This window comes from Bubalus bubalis, chromosome 9 (genome assembly GCF_019923935.1).
Source record: "Bubalus bubalis isolate 160015118507 breed Murrah chromosome 9, NDDB_SH_1, whole genome shotgun sequence".
Classification (NCBI taxonomy): Eukaryota; Metazoa; Chordata; class Mammalia; order Artiodactyla; family Bovidae; genus Bubalus; species Bubalus bubalis.
In genome coordinates, this window is record NC_059165.1 from 8,578,532 (window position 1) to 8,596,607 (window position 18,076).

The following is an 18,076-nucleotide window of genomic DNA, read 5'->3' on the forward strand; positions in this document are numbered from 1 at the left end:
AGTTACTTAATGGGCTCCTACAGTGTATTGGTAAGTTCACCTTGTAGACAGGCTAAGGATTAGGATATGAAACTATATATTGGATTGAAAACGTGTGCATTTCCATAGTATATATTAAAGTCAAAAGCATCCATGAATAATTTTTTTCTGCAGTCTTAAAAAAGTAAATTATAAAATAACTGATATTAAAGATTTTAAACTATAATTTCTATAATAGTTGCTGCTACTGCTGCTGGATCCAATGATCCAGCTGCTGCTGCTGCTAAGTCACTTCAGTTGTGTCCGACTCTGCGCAACCCCATAGACGGCAGCCCACCAGGCTCCTCCGTCCCTGGGATTCTCCAGGCAAGAACACTGGAGTGGGGTGCCATTGCCTTCTCCAGTGCATGAAAGTGAAGTCGCTCAGTCGTGTCGGACTCTTTGCGACCCCATGGACTGCAGCCTACCAGGCTCCTCCGCCCATGGAATTTTCCAGGCAAGAGTACTGGAGTGGGGTGCCATTGCCTTCTCCAATGATCCAGCAGAGGTTGGCAATTTGTTGTGTATGTGGCTTGTATGATCTATATTATAGATTATAGATCATACAAGCCATCTATATATTATAGATCATCTATATATTTTAGATGATCTATAATAGAGTCAGACACGACTAAGAGTCGGACATGACTGAGTGACTTTACTTTCACTTTTCACATTCATGCATTGGAGAAAGAAATGGCAACCCACTCCAGTGTTCTTGCCTGGAGAATCCCAGGGACGGAGGAGCCTGGTGGGCTGCCGTCTATGGGGTCGCACAGAGTCAGACACGACTGAAGCGACTTAGCAGCAGCAGCAGCAGCTGGATCATTGGAGAAGGCAATGGCACCCTACTCCAGTACTCTTGCCTGGAAAATCCCTTGGGCAGAGGAGCCTGGTAGGCTGCAGTCCATGGGGTCGCGGAGAGTCAGATACAACTGAGCGACTTCACTTTCACTTTTCACTTTCATGCACTGGAGAAGGAAATGGCAACCCACTCCAGTGTTCTTGCCTGGAGAATCCCAGGGACGGGGAGCCTGGTGGGCTGCCGTCTATGGGGTCACACAGAGTTGGACACGACTGAAGTGACTTAGCAGCAGCAGCAGCTGGATCATTGGAAAAGCAAGAGAGTTCCAGAGAAACATCTACTTACGCTTTTTGACTACGCTAAAGCCTTTCACTGTGTGGATCACAACAAACTGTGGAAAATTCTGAAAGAGATGGGAATACCAGACCACCTGACCTGCTTCCTGAGAAATCTGTATGCAGGTCAGGAAGCAACAGTTAGAACTGGACATGGAACAACAGACTGGTTCCAAATCGGGAAAGGAGTACGTCAAGGCTGTATATTGTGACTGTACTTATTTAACTTATATGCAGAGTACATCATGAGAAACACTGGGCTGGATAAAGCACAAGCTGGAATCAAGATTTCCAGGAGAAATATCAATAACCTCAAGTATGCAGATGACACCACCCTTATGGCAGAAAGCAAAGAAGAACTAAAAAAGCCCCTTGATGAAAGAGGAGAGTGAAAAAGTTGGCTTAAAAGTCAACATTCAGAAAACTAAGATCATAGTATCTGGTCCCATCACTTCATGGGAAATAGATGGGGAAACAGTGGAAACAGTGTCAGACTTTATTTTGGGGGGCTCCAAAATCACTGCAGATGGTGACTGCAGCCATGAAATGAAAAGACGCTTGCTCCTTGGAAGAAAAGTTATGACCAACCTAGACAGGATATTAAAAAGCAGAGACATTACTTTGCCAACAAAGGTCCATCTAGTCAAAGCTATGCTTTTTCCAGTAGTCATGTATGAATGTGAGAGTTGGACTATAAAGAAAGCTGAGCACCAAAGAATGGATGCTTTTGAACTGTAGTGTTGGAGAAGACTCTTGAGAGTCCCTTGGTCTGCAAGGAGATCCAACTAGTCCATCCTAAAGGAGATCAGTCCTGGTTGCTCATGGGAAGGACTGATGCTGAAGCTGAAATTCCAATACTGTGGCCACCTGATGCAAAGAACCGACTCATTGAAAAAGACCCTGATGCTGGGAAAGATTGAAGGCGGGAGGAGAAGGGGATGACAGAGGATGAGATGGTTGGATGGCATCACTGAGTCAATGGACATGAGTTTGAGTAAACTCTGGGAGTTGGTGATGGACAGGGAGGCCTGGCATGCTGCAGTCCATGAGGTCACAAAAAGTCGGATGCGACTGAACTGAACTGAAAAGGAAAAATGATTAGAGGAAAGAAATCAAAGACTTCATCTTATATTACCGACCAAATAGATTCCACATAGAATTCCAGAAAGAAGCCTTAAGAAAACATAGTTGTCTCAAGCAGTGATTCTTGTCCTTCTCCCATTAGCAGAAGAAAGTTGATGATGGAGTCATACTGAAGTCTGTTTGGTAAATGTAAGTGGTCAAGTTTCCTTTTCTTAACTCAAATGAAGTGAACTTTTTTTTTCAATATCTGAGTAAATCTTTTTCCACTGTAACAGGGTAATTAGTAGTGAGTCATTTTAGAATTACAGTTTCTAAACCTTTTTTTTCTTTTAGAATTCTGCCTCCGCTGAATACTTGCTCACACAGACCTTCATCCTGTGTGCACTGATCATGTTGGGTTCCACTACACTCTGTCTACAAATCACCCCAAATTCTTAGTGGCTTAAAACAAGACTTTTACTTCTTAGCCACCCTCTTGGTTCATTAAGGCTCCATTTTCATTCTCACTCCAGGATGCAGGCTGAAAGATACTGACTTCTGGAATACCCCCATCACCATGGCAAGGGGAGAGCATGGTGAACTGAGGGCCGGCTGTGAAAAGACTTGGGCATTCTTCTAACTCTCATCACAATGGTCAAACCTAGTCACGTACTGCTGGTGGGTACAGGTTTCTTTTTGTAGTGATAGCAGTGTTCTAAAGTTAATGCGTGATCGATATGTAGCTGAAAATATTAAGATCCACTGAATTGTATACTTTAAAATGCTGAATTTTATGAGAGTTATATCTCAATACAATCGTTGTGTGTAAGAGTGTAAACAAAAGTTTAAAAAACAAAACCTAGCCACCTGCTGCTGCTGCTGCTAAGTTGCTTCAGTTGTGTCCAACTCTGTGTGACCCCACAGACGGAAGCCCACCAGGCTCCCCCGTCCCTGGGATTCTCCAGGCAAGAACACTGGAGTGGGTTGTCATTTCCTTCTCCAATGCATGAAAGTGAAAGTGAAGTCGCTCAGTCGTGTCCAACTTTTAGTGACCCCATGGACTGCAGCCCACCAGGCTCCTCCATCCATGGGATTTTCCAGGCAAGAGTACTGGAGTGGGGTGCCATTGGACGTAGCCACCTAGCCATGCCTAATTCAGTCCTATTGTATGCTTTGGAAGGAGGAAAACTAGGGTATTGGTGGATTGCTGCAATGACTGCCAAAACTCATCTTTTTTCCAGATTTTATTAAAGGCCATTTATACTGAAAGTTAACTTTATTTCCTGATAGTGAACATAAGCTGTTCAAATAAACATGCTGATTTTATTACTGAAACCTCAGAATTTGAATGTAGATTCCAAATATAGATATTAAATAAACAAATACACAGGAAATACCTACAAATTAGATACATACACATAGTCTTATCCTAATGTTTACAGGGCCCTGTCAAGAGAGAAAATAGACTTTTACATACCATATACCTAAATAATTAGACGTGATAAGTCAAGCTAATAAGCTATTCCTATGTCAGCAAATATGCCTCTAGCTTCCTCGAATTCTTGGACTCCTTCAGCTTGACATGAGTAAGTGGCAAAGCAGGGATAGCTGGCCTCCGAGCATCCTTTGTCTCATCCTCCCTTTCCACCCTCCCCTGCTGCGCCTCTCCTCCATTGAGCCCCTGCAGATGCAGCCTCGGACCGGCCCAAGCCGTTGCAGCGTGATCTCTGCCTCTGTCCACCCCGCAGGGGGAGGCCTTTGAAGAGGTTCTCCAGGTGGGAAATGGGGAAAGGGGCACATCGCTGAGCCCTGTGAGCTTCTCACTCTAGTGGAGGGACACGTCAAGGGGGATTGAGCACAGCCCTTAAGCCAAGAGCCCAGAGTGAGTCCCTCTTACCAGGATTTAAGGGAGTTGCTCTGTAAGCACAGAGTAAAATTTTGACCAAAAAAAATAGCACTGTCTTCATGAGGCTTTGTATGCCACCTTGTGGTGGTTTTTATGAACACTTGAAAACGTGATATAGCAGGAAATGCTGAGTATACTAAAGAAAACTTTTGGAATGAAAATAATTTCCTCACTTGAAACGTTATTTTTAAATATCATAATTAACATTTCGAGTATAAAATTTTTCTTATATCACCATCTTTTAAAAAGGTAACTCATTAAGGTTTACAAAATAAAACTTACTAGTTATGAGATTCATTCATACCCTCAAAAAAGATGTATTATGTCCGTGTGCTGTTCTAGCACCCAAGGATATATCAGTGAGAAATCTCTCCGCCTTGCTACAGCTTGAAGCCCAATAGGATAGTGAAACAGTGACCTGTAGTTCTTAATGAATACATTTCTTTACTTATATCCAATCTTAAAATCTCAGTGATAGCCTTTTGCATAGACATCTTGTTTGGGACCCTTACCTTAAGCCTCTTCCACTTATTTTTGACTGTATAGAAAGTTCTAATAAGGTTTTGTTCAGAGGTCTGGAAAGGACTGGGCCATTTCCAGTTGGAGTTTCTAATCATGTTGATGAGTAATTAAACACCAAAATAAGCATTTAAGAAGCAAATTTTTTTTTCAAACTTGTATTTTCCACAGATGAATTTGTGATTGAGAGGGCAATGCCAGCTTTGTGCAGTGTTACAATTAAACAGGCAAAGGTCAATTCAATGCCATCAAATGAAAAAGTATCTAAATTGGTAGTTTCCCCAGAGTGTGAGGACCAGATTGACGGATTCTCCCGCTTCCTCTGATCCCTCCCTGTCCTCCTCACCCAATTTCTTCCTCACCCCCGCTTAACACTACTTCCTTTGTGTACTCACGCAAAACCCATTAAGAAGGTAAGGTGCGCTGGGTGCAGTGGACTTTCCTTATCTGACCATCTCATTGTCCACGCTTTGTAGGCCCTTGCCAAGAGCACAGAGTGAGGAGAGCCATCTCCTTGGGCTGGCAGGTAGCTAGAGGAGATCAGATAGCCAGGGACACCTTTGCTCACTCCTTATCTCCACATCCCAGTAGAGCTTCTGTTCTGATAAGAGGTGCCATGAAATGAAGAACAGAAGAGAAACTAAAGGGAACAGAGCCCGACTTCACTCCTTCCTGTGAATTATTTTGAAGTAGAAGTGAAGGGAAAAGCACTCACTGGAATGGTTCTTCCAGCATGCTTTCCTACTGCATTCTAACATGTAATCTATAGTCTCTGGGTTTCTGTGCTTTTACTCTTTCCCTTTAGAATTCCATCCTTACATATATAAATATATACATACATATATATATATATATATATATATACACACACACACACACATACATATATATACAATTCATTAAAAAAATGATGTGGTAAATAAACAGTGATGAAACCATCATAGTGGTGGTTTATGTGACTTAGTCATAGCTAGAAGCAAGTCAGCAGCAAATCCGCCTCAAGTTTGAGAACAGGACTTACACTGAATCCTCACTGATCACTAACTATGTTAATAATCACCCATTTTACCTGAGGTAGTTAATACCTGAGGTAGTTAGTTAAAAAGGTAATGACTTATTTTTATGCAATATTAAAAAACCATAAAATCCAGAATATATAAAAACTCCTATAACTCAGTACACAAAAAGAACCCAATTTAAAAATGGGCAAAAGACTTGATTATACATTTTCTCAAAGATATGCAAATGAGATACCATGTCACACTCATTAGAATGGCTGTGATAGTTTTTAAAAAGAAATAGAAAATACCAAGTGTTGATGACACAATGTAGAGAAATTGCAGCCCTTGTCCGTTACTGATAGGAATGTAAAAGTATAGAACGGTTCAGCCACTAGGGGAAACTCTGTTTCTTCCTCAGAAACCTAAACATAGACTTATCATATGACCCAGCAATTCCACTCCTAGGTATATACCCAAAGGAACTGAAAACAGGAACAGATAATTGCATGCCAATGTTTACTGTAGTATCCAATAGTCAAAAGGTAGAAACAATCCAAGTGTCCGCTGACAGATGAATGAGTAAAGAAAACGTGGTATATACATGCAATGGAATATTATTCAGCCTTCAAAAGGAATGAAGTTCTGAATAATGCTACCACATGATTGACCCTTGAAGAAATTATGCTAAGTGAAATATGTCAAATATAAAAGGAAAAATTTTGCATCAGTTAAGTTCAGTTGCTCAGTCGTGTCCAACTCTTTGCAACCCCATGAATTGCAGCACGTCAGGCCTCCCTGTCCATCACCAACTCCTGGAGTTCACTCAAACTCATGTCCATTAGTGATGCCATCCAATCATCTCATCCTCTGTCGTCCCCTTCTCCTGCCCTCAATCTTTCCCTGCATCAGGGTCTTTTCAAATGAGTCAGCTCTTTGCATCAGGTGGCCAAAGTATTGGAGTCTCAGCTTCAACATCAGTCCTTCCAATGCATACCCAGGATTGATCTCCTTTAGGATGGACTGGTTGGATCTCCTTGCAGTCCAACAGATTCTCAAGAGTCTTCTCCATCACCACAGTTCAAAAGCATCAGTTCTTTGGCGCTCAGCCTTCTTCACAGTCCAACTCTCACATCCATATGACCACTGGAAAAACCATAGCCTTGACTGGACGGACCTTTGTTGGCAAAGTAATGTCTCTGCTTTTTAATATGCTGTCTGGGTTGGTCATAACTTTCCTTCCAAGGAGCAAGCATCTTTTAATTTCATGGCTGCAATCACCATCCACAGTGATTTTGGAGCCCAGAAAAATAAAGTCTGACACTATTTCCACTGTTTCCCCATCTATTTCCCATGAAGTGATGGGACCAGATACCATGATCTTCATTTTCTGAATGTTGAGCTTTAAGCCAACTTTTCCACTCTCCTCTTTCACTTTCATCAAGAGGCTTTTGAGTTCCTCTTCACTTTCTGCCATAAGGGCGGTGTCATCTGCATATCTGAGGTTATCGATATTTCTCCCGACAATCTTGATTCCAGCTTGTGCTTCTTCCAGCCCAGCGTTTCTCATGATGTACTCTGCATGGAAGTTAAATAAGCAGGGTGACAATATACAGCCTTGACGTACTCCTTTTCCTATTTGGAACCAATCTGGTTTTCCATGTCCAGTTCTAACTGTTGCTTCCTAACCTGCATACATGATTCCACCTATATGAAATATCCAAAACAGGCAAGTCCATAGAGGTAGAAAGTAGATTAAGTGTTTACCAGGGCTTAGGGGAGAGGAAACGGGAGTTAATGCGTAACGGCTGCAAAGCTTCTGGTTGAAGTAATGGAGATGTCTTGGGAGTGGTGGTGGTTACTGCACCGCACTGAGAGCGCCGTCAACACCACTGAGCTGTAAATGGTGAAAGTGGCAACTTGCTTCTTATCTCTATTTTGCCATCATTTAGAAAGATTAATAATGTAACATGTCAAAAACTATTGAGTTATTCACTTAGGTGAATTGTATGATATGTGAGTTATATCTTAATAAAGTTGTTTTTAAAAGGTCATGGGATACAGCTTAAATTGTGCTTAGATGAAAATTTATGACCTATATACTTACTTTGAATTGATGCTTTTGAACTGTGGTGTTGGAGAAGACTCTTGAGAGTCCCTTGGACTGCAAGGAGATCCAACCAGTCCATCCAAAAGGAGATCAGTCCTGAATATTCATTGGAAGGACTGATGCTGAAGCTGAAACTCCATTGCTTTGGCCACCTGATGCAAAGAGCTGACTCACTGGAGAAGACCCTGATGCTGGGAAAGATTGAGGGCAGAAGAAGGGGACGACAGTGGATGAGATGGTTGGATGGCATCACCGACTCGGTGGGCATGAGTTTGAGTAAACTCTGGGAGTTGATGATGGACAGGGAGGCCTGGTATGCTGCGGTTCATGGGGTTGCAAAGAGTCAGACACGACTGAGCAACTGAACCGAACTGACATACTTAAAGTTTACAAAGTAATGAGCTAGCATCCAATTTAATGTGGTATAAAAAGAACAAGTGACCAAGCCTAAAGAAAACAAGGTATGAAATCATGAACATGATAGAAATTAATGAAATAGAAAATAAGTTTATAATGACAGGATGAACTGATCCAAAAGTTGCTTTTTTGAAGACACTAATAAATTGAGACAAATCTAGCAAGTTCTAATTTAAAAAGTAAACAATTTATAAATACAAAATATTATAAAAGGGTCAGAATGCCATATAATGCAGATATTTAAAAGACAAATGATATTATAACTTAATCCTTATAACTTCAAATTCTTTTTAAAGTTGATAAATTCTAGAAAAATTTAACCTGCAAATGTGGTTCAAGAAGAAATAAGCCAGCTCTTTGGCAAGCCGCAAACCCCAGGCTCTGTTCCACAGCATGGGGTTTGTTGAAGTTGTCAAGAATAAAGCATACTTCAAGAGATACCACTGAAATTTAGAGGATGGCAAGAGGGCAAAACTGACGACTATACTCAGAAATGATTGGTAATCCAAGATAAAAATAAGTACAACACACTCAAATATAGAATGACAGTTCATGTAACCAACCGAGGTATCATTTGACAGATTACTTACACCAGTCTAAAAGGAGATATATGCAGCTTATGCTCACGAACTCCCAAAATAAGGTGTGATGGTTGGTCTGACAAATAACCCTGCAGCATATTATACTGGCCTTCAGGCTTCTGAATAGGTTTGGTATCAGCAAGATTTATGAAGGCCAAGTCGAGGTGACTGTAGATGAATACAGTGTAGAAAGCCCTGGTGGTCAGCCAGGTGCCTTCACCTGTTATTTGGATGCAAGACTAGCCAGGTCTACCACTGGAAATAAAGTTGGGGACCCTCAAGGGAGCTGTCGATGGAGGCTTGTCTGTCCCTCACAGTACCACACGATTCCCTGGTTACGATTCAGGAAGCAAAGAACTCAGTGCTGAGGTTCACTGAAAGCTCACCATGGAGTAAAACATGGCAAATGACACGCATAGCCTGACTGAAGACGATGAGGATCCTTGTAAGGAACCGTTCTCTCAATACCGAAAGGACTCTGTAACTCCAGACATGACGGACAAGGTGTACAAGAAAGCTCATGCTGCAGCACAAGAGAAACCAGTGGATGAGAAGAAGCCTAGGAAAGAAGCTGAAAAGAAGCGGAACCATCCCGAAATGTCACTTGCCCAGAAGAAAGATTGGGTAGCTCAGAAGAAGGCAGCCTTCTTTAGAGCTCAGAAACAGGCTGCTGAGAGTTAATATAGGAAACCACAATTTTGTATGAAGATATTTCAGATAAAGACAATCATAAACATATTGACCAAGCAAAAATAAGCCATGTGATTTTACCAAACATTTATAACAAAATTTAAGGAATACATAATTTTAATCTTATGCAAATTATTTTATGGTATAGAAACAGAAGTACTGCTCCTTATATCTTTGGCATGAGGGTAGCATAATCTTAAAATCTGAAAAAGACAGGATGAGAAAGGAAAATAACAGGTCATTCTCTCATGAACATGAATACAAAGATGTAAAAATAAATTAGCAAACTGACTCCAGTGACCTATAAAAATACACATCATGACCAAACTGAGTGGATTCCCAAAATGCAAGTTTGATTTAACTAACAGCTGCATTTCTAAGAGAGCTGGCCAAAAAAGAGAAGAAATACACCCAATGTGTTAACAGAAGAAAATTTAAGGAACTTTTTAAAGATGAACAGAACCCACAATGAACAGTGGGGCATCTGGTAACCAGAAATAGCCAGAAGCCTCTGGGCCTGAGGGGGCACAGAGTGGAAGTTCCCAGTGAGAGATGAATTCAGGGAAGAGAATTGAACCATCAGTGGTGGTCGTCATAGAGAAAGGCGACCTCTGCCAGAACTGTACAAGGCAGAACTGCGACGATCACTGTCAGAACTGACCCTCGGAGAGGACCACCCTCCCATCTCGGGCTAGCGCCTCTCGTTTGTTGGTGCCCACCCTGCCCCCCACCCCAAGCCCACCCCGCCCCCCAAGGGAAGTCAGTGGCAGGGAGCTTGGGGTTGGGATGAAAGCAGTAAAGCTCAGCCTCCTGGGGACCAGAGCTGAAAGGGCAGAGAACAGATGTGAGTGAGCGCTTTGAGAAGAATCAGCAAAACCACATGATCAGATGTTAAAAAAAAAAAAAAAGGTCACTTAATCATCTAGTTAGGTGGCAAACATTTTCTGTAAAGGACTTAGCTAGATAGTAAATATTTTTCAGCTTTGCAGGCTATACATTCTGTTGGAATCACAAAATTCTTCCATTGTAGTAGAAGCAGTCATATATACATACTAAACAAAAGGGTGTATCTGTTTTCCAGTAACATTTTGTGTACCCCACACCCTGCAAAAAAATTATGGACTGATTTCAGCCTGTGGGTCATAGTTTGTAGACCCTTTATCTAGTAGATACAGAGAAAGTATTTGCTCAATGTTAACAACCATGTGAAATAAATTCATGGCAAACTCAGAAGGGCATTCCCTTATCAAAGTATCAGTTCAGCTCAGTCGCTCAGTCATGTCCGACTCTTTGCGACCCTATGGACTGCAGCACGCCTAGGCCTCCCTGTCCATCACCATCTCCCGGAGTTCACCCAAACCCATGTCTATTGAGTCGGGGATGCCATCCAACCATCTCATCCTCTGTTGTCCCCTTCTCCTCCTGCCTTCAGTCTTTCCCAGCATCAGGGTCTTTTCAAATGAGTCAGTTCTTCACATCAGGTGGCCAAAGTATTGGAGCTTCAGCTTCATCAATCCTTCCAATGAACAGTCAGGACTGATTTCCTTTAGGATTGACTGACTGGATCTCCTTGCAGTCCAAGGGACTCTCAAGAGTCTTCTCCAACACCACAGTTCAAAAGCATCAATTCTTTGGCGCTCAGCTTTCTTCACAGTCCAACTCTCATATCTATCCATGACTACTGGAAAAACCAAAGCTTTGACTAGATGGATCTTTGTTGAAATCTAGATACAGTCAATAAATACATTAAAAGAGATTCAACATTATTAATAGCCAGAAAAAAATGCAAATTAGAACCATTATTAAAGATGATTTAAAACCTACAAGATTGGGATAGTTTAAAATACTGACATGGATGAGGACAGACAATACAATTATACATTATTGGTGAGTCTATAAATTGATCTAGCTATTTTGGAAAAACAATTTACTATTATATAACAAAGCTGAAGATGTGCAGGCCTACAATCCAGTAATTTTGCACCAGGAGCTGCATTCAAGGAGGAATATTTGCAATAGCAAAACACTGGAAACAACATAAGTATGTATCAACAGAATGAATAAGTGGATTGTGGCATACTCATACAAGGAAATACTTCATAGCAGTGAAAATGAACAAATTACAGGCTAACATAAAAAAGCATGGAGGAAGTCAGGAACAGAACATGGAGCAGAAAAATCAATGTGAAAAGAAAGAGAGACATGGGTAAAGTTTTGAAGAAAGTGAGAAAGGGAGGCAATGCCTCTGCGGTGTGGGGGAGCATTCCAGAGGAGAAGAGCCAGCAAGTGCAAAGATGCTGACGTGTTTGTGTTTGGGATAGTTTGTGTTTTGAGGGATAGTAAGGGGATAAGGTCTGAGTAAGGATACTTAGAACAGAGTAAGAGGAAGTATAATAAGAGGTCAGAGAGGCAAAGGGGTAGAATAAATTGTCTCATGACTTGTAGGTCACTATGGAGTCTGCTTTTTAGTTTGAATAACATGGCTGCTCACTGAAAGTATCTAACAAAAGTGACCTGATCTGACACGTTTCAGACAATCACTTTGGAAGCTGGAATTAGAATGGACTGAGAAAGGGCAGTGGAGGACTGGTTAGGAGACTGTTGCAATAATTCAAGTGAGATGACAACAGCTTTGGTAGCAATGGATGTGGTGAGAAATGCTTTATAGTGTGTGTTATATTTTAAAGCTAGATTACCTGGAATTTGTTGACACTGAATATAAGTATTTAAGGAAGACAGGAGTCTGTGACGACTCTAAACTTTCTGGGTTTGTACAACCAGAAGGATGGAGTTGCCGCTGAGATGAGGACGACCTGGAGGAGCAGGTTTGGGAAAGACAAAGTAAGTTCAGTTTTGAACAGGTTGTGTTTGAGATAAACATGCAAATGGATCTGTCGGGTAGACATTTGGATTTAAGAGCCTGAAGTTCAGGGGACAGGAATTCAGTATTCATTTATGCACTGTCAGAACTCTTCAAAAGAAAACTTGTAATATGTGTCCTTTGGGGGAAGCCAAGACATTATCTTTGCGTCAGAGAGTTGCACTTGCTGTTGACCCACCACACTCCTTGTTAATTATTGCTGAGGCAGCGATCAAAAGCATCGGGTGATTGATTACACACTCTATGGCATTATTTACATTACCTGGCAGAGCAAACAGATGTTTAAGCAAGGCTCCTAGTTTCATGAATGATGGCAGCTGAGCATTCACACCCCTCCCCCCTTTGATGGATATAGCTGATGCTAACACCATGTTGATGAAAGTGAAAGAGGAGAGTGAAAAAGTTGGCTTAAAGCTCAGCATTCTGAAAACTAAGATCATGGAATCTAGTCCCATCACTTCATGGCAAATAGATGGAGAAACAGTGGAAACAGTGGATGACTTTATTTTTGGGGGCTCCAAAATCACTGCAGATGGTGACTGCAGCCATGAAATTAAAAGACACTTGCTCCTTGGAAGGAAAGCCATGACCAACCTAGACAGCGTATTAAAAAGCAGAGACATTACTTTGCCAACAAAGGTCTGTCTAGTCAAGGCTATGGTTTTTCCAGTGGTGCTGTATGGATGTTAGAGTTGCACTATAAAGAAAGCTGAGCATCAAAGAATTGATGCTTTTGAACTGTGGTGTTGGAGAAGACTCTTGAGAGTCCCTTGGACTGCAAGGAGATCCAACCAGTCCATCCTGAAGGAGATCAGTCCTGGGTGTTCATTGGAAGGACTGATGCTGAAACTCCAACACTTTGGCCACCTGATGCGAAGAGCTGACTCATTGGAAAAGACCCTGATGCTGGGAGGGATTGAGGGCAGGAGGAGAAGGGGATGACAGAGGATGAGATGGTTGGATGGCATCACTGAATCGATGGACATGGGTTTGGTAAACTCTGGGAGTTGGTGATGGACAGGGAGGCCTGGCGTGCTGTGGTTCATGGGGTCGCAAAGAGTCGGACACGACTGAGCGACTGAACTGAACTGAAGACCATGTTTAAGGGACTACGAATAAAGTAGGCAAATTCTCAAGCATCTCATTCTCATCTGCCACTGAAAACTGAGTGAGGCAGAGTGTTAGTTTCTGCAGCAGCTTATTATTTTGCCATCACATAGTACTCTGTCTTTCCTAAGGAATTCACAACCTGATGTAATTTCCACAGAATTTTTGTTCCAATATCACCTTCCTATTTCCACCTCAATTTGCATTTGAAAACTGGAGAAAGAACTCCCCTCCACTACACACACACACAGAATAAAGATTAGATTCTTTGCAGTATCTTCTATTTCGCCTCACAAACTTGAAATTATTAGTCCTTAATTGTAGTCATCCTTTGAGTTCCTATCACTGCATAGATTCTAAAAGTCTTAGCATCATACCTAATTTTTCTAAGATACCTGAATGATCAATTTCACTGGGATTCAGGGCTTTACTGAAGCAATAAGACATTTCTGTTCACTCAGAGGAAGATGCTGTGTCTGGCTGCAGTGGTGAAAGGGTTTCATCTCCACTGTGACAAGTGACTGGAAGGTCATGCGCAACCTGAGAAGACAGAGTGGGTATTGAAGGCAGTGAAACAGCAGGAAGCGAAGCATTTTCTGTTCTCCCCTCAAACCTCTTTGGCTTTTTCCATCATTAGCTTCACATCTCTCCCCAGGAAGAGGCCTGGCCTTTAGGGTTTCAATCTCACAGACTGAGTCTCCTCGAACTGAAAAAAACTAAAGAAGGAAGCAGATCTTCCTGCTGGTGGGATGGGAGGGGGTTAATCACCGTAAAAGGGCACCATCAGGCTGGGAGATTCTGCTGTGGGACACAGACTTCCAAATAAAAGTCACCCCGGATCTTTGATCCGCCTCCTAAGCGAGTAAAGCAAGGTGCAGACCACCTTGAGGAAGGGTTCAGAACTGGCCTAGGCAGTCCACCCAGAGGCGTTTCCCCAGCATGTGCAGTTATGAAATTACTTAGCCATTCTCCTGGTGCGAGTAGGAGCAATTCAGCATTTGAAGACTCCATGACATGGCTGGGGAAGCCGAGAATGCATTTTCACGTGGCCCAGATCTTTATGGGAGTTTTCAGGCCTTGGGGTTGGACAATGGTTTACCCGACTTGAGATTATGGGATGGTTTTTTCTTAGGAAGGGCTTCCCTGATAGCTCAGTTGGTAAAGAATCCACCTGTAATGCAGGAGACCCCGGTTTGATTCCTGGGCTGGGAAAATGCCCTGGAGAAGGGATAGGCTACCCACTCCAGTATTCTTGGGCTTCCCTTGTGGCTCAGCTGGTGAAGAATCCGCCTGCAATGAGGGAGACCTGGGTTCGATCCCTGGGTGGGGAAGATCCCCTGGAGAAGAGAATGGCTACCCACTCCAGTATTCAGGCCTGGAGCATTCCATGGATGGTACAGTCCATGGGGTCACGAACAGTCGGACACGACTTAGTGACTTTCACTTCTTTTTTTCTTAGGAGTTTTGTTGAGATAGTTTACAAACCATACAATTCACTCATTTAAGGTGACAATAAAAAAGCTTTTAGTATTCAGAGCTGTGGGTTTAGTCATGTGATACATGTACATGTAAACTTTAAACAACTTGAAACCCCGCTGTCAGAGGGGGCAGCAGAGAGCAGCAGACAGGGACCCCTGCACTCTCTGTTCCTCTCCTCCTCTTTCCACTTCTGCTGCCAAGGAAGCCATGCCCACCCCTCTGTAATCCTTCCCCACAGCTGCAAAGTATCCCCAGAGCCCAGGAGCTTTCTTGCTCCACGGTTCCCCCTCACTTGGCGGTAAAGGTTTGCTTTGCGTGCCCACGGTCAAACGTATGGTCCGAGCGGGTCCAGCCTGGTGACGGCAGTCGTGTCATTTTTTTTTTTTTAAATGGCAGTAGATAAATGTTCAGTCATTTTTTGAATGGCATTATGTATGTTTATTTTTCCTTCTTAAGTGTGCATGTGAAAAATAGCTAAGCAACTTCAGGATTTTCATTTTTCTGCTTAGAGCATAAGTTGGAGAATGGTGGCCATCGATCCAGTCAGTATCGATATGTGACCCCTGATGTTCCAGATATTTTGAGACAGCTGCTGGGCATGTGTTAGGCCTGCCCTGTAGACTTGCAAGGCTTATAGTTGCACGGCCTCAAGACCAAAGTAAGAACCCAGAGATAGTGACTGTGACCTCAATGGTTTATTGGATGGGCGATCTTACTCATCTGAAGCAAAAGGTCCTGGAGCAACCTCCCCACAGTGTACAGCAGGCAGGACATGGCAGCAATCTTCACTACTTGGGGGAGAAGGAGGCTACCAGGTAAAGGGGCAATGATGTCAGTTTAGCTCATTGATTACCAGGGAAACAGGCAGCTAGAGGCATGTCTTCACGGACCCTTAGGTTAGCAAAGATCACAAGGGCAGCTGTTCCTCTTCAATAAGCTAGCAGGTGGAGCCATCTGGCCTAAGGGTTAGAACACTCACAAGCTGGGACAGGGGACAAGCAGACTCATGCGTGTAGGAACGGGTGGGTCAGCGGGGTTTGTAAATGCAAGAGCACAGCTGTCCTGAGTGACCTGACTGTACATGCCACCATACAAACTCTGCATGAACCGTACAGTGCTGATCCAGCCCTCTTCCAAGATGCCCTTGGGGTCAGTTATGCAGAGTTACATGTGTATGCTCAGTTGCTAAGTTGTGTCTGTTTTGAGACCCTGTGGACTGTAGCCTGCCAGGCTCCTCTGTCCATGGGATTCTCCAGGCAAGAACACTGGAGTGGGTTGCCATGTCCTTCTCCAGAGGATCTTCCTGGCCCAGGGATCGACCCCACGTCTTCTGCATCGGCAGGCAGTTTCTTTACCACAGAGCCACCAGGGAAGCCCTATGCAGAGGTACCCTTCCACCAAATACCACAAACTCAGCACAGACAACAGCAGCTAAAGAGTATTGAGTCCAAGTGCCAGCTGCTTATCAAGTCAATTTTTTGTAGACATTCAGAAGATGTCAACGGATCCTCTGGACAAGGCAATGGCAACCCACTCCAGTGTTCTTGCCTGGAGAATCCCAGGGACAGGGGAGCCTGGTGGGCTGCTGTCTATGGGTCCTCACAGAGTCGGACATGACTGAAGCGACTTAGCAGCAGCAGCAGCAATGGATCCTCAATGTAAACCCTGCAGTCAAACTCATTTGACAGTGAGGCCACGTTGTTGTTCAGTCAGAACAAATTCCCCACACTCGCAGGCTAGGGGTGAAACCCATACAGGGAGAGCATGGCCATTAAGCAAAACACACATGGTAATAACCTTCTGAGATCATACTACCCTTGTGTGGTGTTCGTCCCGCCCTGCAGGACCATCTGGCCTGTCCATCCTCGGAGCCCACAACCCCTGCTGAATCCTGGACAGGTGGTCTAACAACGGACCACAGAGTTGACATAATAGTGCCCTTCTCCATGGGGGCCCAGATAGACTATGTCAGCAGTCTTTGGTGAGGCTGGTAGAACACAGGAGAACTCTGGAAATCCCTTTCTAATCCCATTCCCCTGAGGGCAGTGTACCCAAACCACTAGGACTTATCTGCATCCCAGAGACATTTCACAGTGTTTTTATTCCCCGCGGTAGACCCAGTGGCAAGGGCAAAAGTGAGTTACTGTCCCGACGGATAGCTGGCCGTGGTCCTTCAGTGGTCTCCAGTTGAACTTGACTCGTGTTGACGAGTTGCCCCTGGTTAATATGGTGTCGGCACTGGGATGGCTGCGCCAGCATCTTCAGTTCTAGCTCACGTGGCCTCCTGGTCCACACGTATAGAGAGCAGATTTCTGCCTCACTTGTTAAGTCTATTCACCCTTTCGATTACCCAGCAGCAGCGGGGTTCTGGGGCAGCTGGAAATGCCAGTGTACGGCTTTTTTTGTCAGCTCACTCCTGATCTTCATGGCCTGTGAAATGGGTTCTTTGCCTACTGTCGATGTCCCTGGGGGTCCCCTATGTAGCATATAATTGTTCTAGACCCTGAATATTCTTTTTTGGCCTTTCTCTGGGACTCAGGTAGGCCTTTTTTTTTTTTTTTTTTTTTTAAACACATTCACAGGTTTTGTGTTTTTTTTTAGTTTAAATTAATATATTTATTTAAATTGGAGGCTCATTACTTTACAATGTTGTAGTGGTTTTCGCCATACATTGACATAAATCAGCCATGGGTGTACATATGTTCCCCTTCCTGAACCCCCCTCCCCACCTTCCTCCCCATCCCATCCCTCTGGGTCATTCCAGTGCACCAGCCCTGAGCGCCCTGTCTCATGCATAGAACCTGGACTGGTGATCCACTTCACACATGATAATATACACATTTCAATGCTATTCTTTCAAATCATCCCACCCTCGGCTTTTTATAATGTCTTCTACCTGTTTTATCACAGTGCAGAGTGCATGGACCTGTTGTTTCAAGACACTAGATGCTTGCTTTGTCCTCTTCCAGGGCTCGGATCAGAAGTCCAAGAGTACTCTTTTTTTATTTTGCTTTTGGTGCTGATCTCAACCAAACCCTTCAGGAAAACTGGTCATGTCCAGCACACAAGCCTGTCCCTGAATTAATATTTCTAGAACCTGTGTCTGTAATTATTTAGGGGTGGTGGATTTGGGCTGTGCCTATATTTTGTAGATAATCCAGGTCCTTG

The 18,076-nt window shown here is 43.3% G+C and overlaps 1 pseudogene; it reads left to right on the forward strand.

Moving 5' to 3' along the window:
• The first annotated feature begins 8,020 nt into the window (after window positions 1–8,020).
• Window positions 8,021–10,778, forward strand: LOC102405941 (annotated as a pseudogene).
• Window positions 10,779–18,076: the final 7,298 nt, after the last annotated feature.